The sequence below is a fragment of the Panthera uncia genome, chromosome D1 (genome assembly GCF_023721935.1).
Source record: "Panthera uncia isolate 11264 chromosome D1, Puncia_PCG_1.0, whole genome shotgun sequence".
Taxonomy (NCBI): domain Eukaryota; kingdom Metazoa; phylum Chordata; class Mammalia; order Carnivora; family Felidae; genus Panthera; species Panthera uncia.
In genome coordinates, this window is record NC_064808.1 from 38,289,539 (window position 1) to 38,293,457 (window position 3,919).

Genomic DNA, 3,919 nt, shown 5'->3' on the forward strand with positions numbered 1-3,919 from the left:
GCTGAACCCAGGTTGGAGTCGACCTCATAGAGGTGTCCAGATTCAACTCCATCCGATGGACCCAGTGTTGACTTATTGGGCGCCTGCTACACGCAGACCCTGTGCTCCGGGATTGGAGGTGAAGGAACAAGACACAGCCCCTTAGCGGGGGAGAGTCAAGCCCGGTGCACCACACTCAGGGCAACGGCAGGGCCGACCGCGGCCAGCGGAGACAGTCACGTCGACATAACTTGTCTTAAAAACTGAGGAGGTGAAGCCTCACTTCCCATGAGAATGGGCACCGTCGGTCCCGGTGTCCAGAAATTCTTAATGGGGCTAACCTGAGACACAGATCATGCTTCCATCTCAGTAAATGTCTTGCAACCGTGACAGCGAGACCTGCAATTTTTTTGCTAAGATCACAAGGGAAATTGAAAGCAACACGACCTCCATCTTAGAAATGTATTATGACATAATACTTTTTTTAATGTTTATTTATCTTTGAGAGACAGAGAGGGTGCAAGCAGGGGAGGGCAGAGAGAGAGAGAGAGAGAGAGAGGGAGACACAGAATCCGAAGCAGGCTCCAGGCTCTGAGCTGTCAGCACAGAGCTCCACACGGGGCTCGAACTCACAAACAGTGAGATCATGACCTGAGCTGAAGTCGGACGCTTAACCGACTGAGCCACCCAGGTGCCCCTGGAACAATATGTTTTAAAAAATATTGACTCATTTTGAGTGACAGTGAGAAAGACTGTGCCTGTGCCAGAGAGTGGGGGCAGAGGGAGACGGAGAGAGAGAATCTCAAGCAGGTTCCGTGCTGTCAGCACCGAGCCCAATGCGGGGCTCATTGATCTCATGACTATGAGATCATGACCTGAGCTGAAATTAAGAGCTGGATGCTCAACCAATTGAGCCACCCAGGTGCCCCAAGGAATAATACATTTTATTTATTTATTTTTTTTAAGGAATAATACATTTTAGATCACTAGCCAAAAGAGCGATGTACTTTCTGCGTTTCAGCTTGTAGAGACATGAGATCTTTTTTTCTTCTACTTTTTTTTTCTGTTTTTAATTTTATTTTTTTAATTTACATCCAAATTAGTTACTATATAGTGCAACAATGATTTCAGGAGTCGATTCCTTAATGCTCCTTTACCCATTTAGCCCATCCCCCCTCTCACAACCCCTCCAGTAACCCTCTGTTTGTTCTCCATATTCAAGAGTCTCTTATGTTTAGTCCCCCTCCCTGTTTTTATATTCTTTTTGCTTCCCTTCTCTTATGTTCATCTGTTCTGTGTCTTAAAGTCCTCATATGAGTGAAGTCATATGATATTTGTCTTTCTCTGACTAATTTCACTTAGCATAATTCCCTCTAGTTCTTTCCACGTAGTTGCAAATGGCAAGATTTCATTCTTTTTTTTTTTTTTTTCAACGTTTTTTATTTATTTTTGGGACAGAGAGAGACAGAGCATGAACGGGGGAGGGGCAGAGAGAGAGGGAGACACAGAATCGGAAACAGGCTCCAGGCTCCGAGCCATCAGCCCAGAGCCTGACGCGGGGCTCGAACTCACGGACCGCGAGATCGTGACCTGGCTGAAGTCGGACGCTTAACCGACTGCGCCACCCAGGCGCCCCAAGATTTCATTCTTTTTGATTGCCGAGTAATACTCCATTGTATATATACACCACTTCTTTATCCATTCATCCATCGATGGACATTTGGGCTCTTGCCATACTTTGGCTATTGTTGATAGTGCTGCTATAAACATGGGGGTGCATGTGTCCCTTCAAAACAGCACACCTGTATCCCATGGATAAATGCCTAGTAGTGCAATTGCTGGGTCATAGGGTAGTTCTGTTTTTAGTTTTCTGAGGAACCTCCATCCTGTTTTCCAGAGTGGCTGCACCAGCTTGCATTGCCACCAACAATGCAAAAGAGATCCTCTTTCTCCTCATCCTCGTCAACATCTGTTATTGCCTGAGTTGTTCATGTTAGCCATTCTGACGGGTATAAGGTGGTACCTCATCGTGGTTTTGATTTGAATTTCCCTGATGATGAGCAATGTTGAGCATTTTTTCATGGGTCAGTTGTCTATCTGGATGTCTTCTTTGGAGAAGTGTCTATTCAAGAGACATGAGATCTTTTAAAAAGGCCTATCTTTTTAAAAAAAATTAATGTTTATTTATTTTTAGAGAGAGAGACACACACAGAGTGTGAGCAGGGGAGGGGTGGAGAGAGAGGGAGACACAGAATCTGAAGCAGGCTCCAGGCTCCGAGCTGTCAGCAGAGAGCCGGACGTGGGGCTTACACCCATGAGCCGCGAGATCATGACCTGAGCCGAAGTCGGATGCTTAACCAACTGAGCCACCCAGGCACCCCAAAAAGGTCTATCTTAAAGATAAGTTGACTCAGACTTTGCAGGAACTAAAGTGACTCTGAGGGACAGTGGAATGAATCATAACATGTAAACTTTCTTAAATAAAAATTTATGGGCTTAAAAAAATGTGGGGTTGGTATTTAGTTGTCTGTGGGTCTTTACAGTCAGGATTGTTGCTCGCGTGTCCACTTTGCTTTGCCCTCACTGGACTATTCCCGGGGCCTGGCTCAGCTAATGCTTTTGGAACATGATTTTGAGCTGTATAGTTTTTCCAGATGTATACTCAAGTTACAGAAGGAAGAAATAGATAAAAAGGAGCAGCTGAGGGGGACCTCAAAGATCCTCTGGGACAGCTGCTTTCAATCTTGGTTTTCCGCAGCCTAAGACTTCTGCAGAGGTGCCCCCGCTGGGCTGGGAGACAGCTCTGGGGAAGGGGGTGCGGAGGGTCTGGGCTCAGGGTCTCCTGCCTCAACGAAAAGAGCTTGGGGCGCCTAGGTGGCACAGTCGGTTAAGCGTCTGACTCTTGATCTTGGATCAGGTCATAATCTCACGGTTTGGGACTTTGAGCCCTGCATCGGGCTTTGCCATGATGGTGCGGAGCCTGCTTGGGATTCCGCCTCTCCTTCTCTCTGCCCCTCCCTACCTTGTGCTGGCTCGCTCGCTCTCTCTCTCTCAAAATAAATAAACAGTAAAAAAAAAAAAAAGAGCTCAATGTAACCTTTTCTGCACGTTGATGTTCCAAATATGTTGGAAGAAAGGTTCCATGGTTTAAGATTTAAAACCCACTAAGCTAGTCCTACACAACCAATCATCATCACCACCACTTTTCACAATAGCTGATTTGGGGAGTTTCACGCATGCCAGGCACCGTTAAATGTGCTTTGCATGTATTGTCTCATGCAATCCTCAGAGCAACTCTAAAGAACAGGTACCATTATTATCCCATTCCACATAGGAGAAGACTTAGACCCAGAGGTTATGTAATTCGGCCAACTGATCTAAGCAATCTGATCTAACAATACGATCTAAGCAAGATCATAAGCAAGAGAGCCTGGCTTTGAACCCACGCAGCTGGCTCCTGCACCCGCACGGTTTTCCACTACCAGGTCCCGAGGAAGGGGGGGCCCAGAGGGCAGCAGGGACTTGCCCCACACCCCACAGGGTGCTCAGCAGGGGCAGAGCAATTTCCTCTCAGAGCGTCTTCCTCCCGACGCGCTCCTTCCCTCTCTCCCTCATCCTCAGTGTGCCTTCTAGAACCAGCTCGCAAGTGGCTTTACACAGACCATCTCTTGGTTGCCACGCACCTGTGCTCCCGCTCTGGGAGCCGCTGACGGAGAGGAGCCGCCAGGGTGGGTTTGGCTGCAATGCTGTTCTGAACAGGGCCGGGGCTCGCTCCCTCCTGGCCTGAGGCCTCATTGCTCGCCCTCTGCTCTAGCGGAAGTGGGTTTTGGCCATGGCATTCTAGGCACTTCACAGGCTGCTCTGTCTGAACACCCTCACCTCAGTCTCTTCCTCTGTGTACACGGTTGCAGATATGCATACGCCCTGGCCCTTTGCCGGT

The 3,919-nt window shown here is 48.0% G+C and overlaps 1 non-coding gene across 1 annotated transcript; it reads left to right on the forward strand.

Moving 5' to 3' along the window:
• The first annotated feature begins 254 nt into the window (after window positions 1-254).
• On the forward strand, window positions 255-389 carry LOC125917695 (small nucleolar RNA SNORA1). Its single transcript, XR_007456266.1, has one exon. It is a non-coding gene; the product is annotated as a small nucleolar RNA SNORA1 (small nucleolar RNA).
• Window positions 390-3,919: the final 3,530 nt, after the last annotated feature.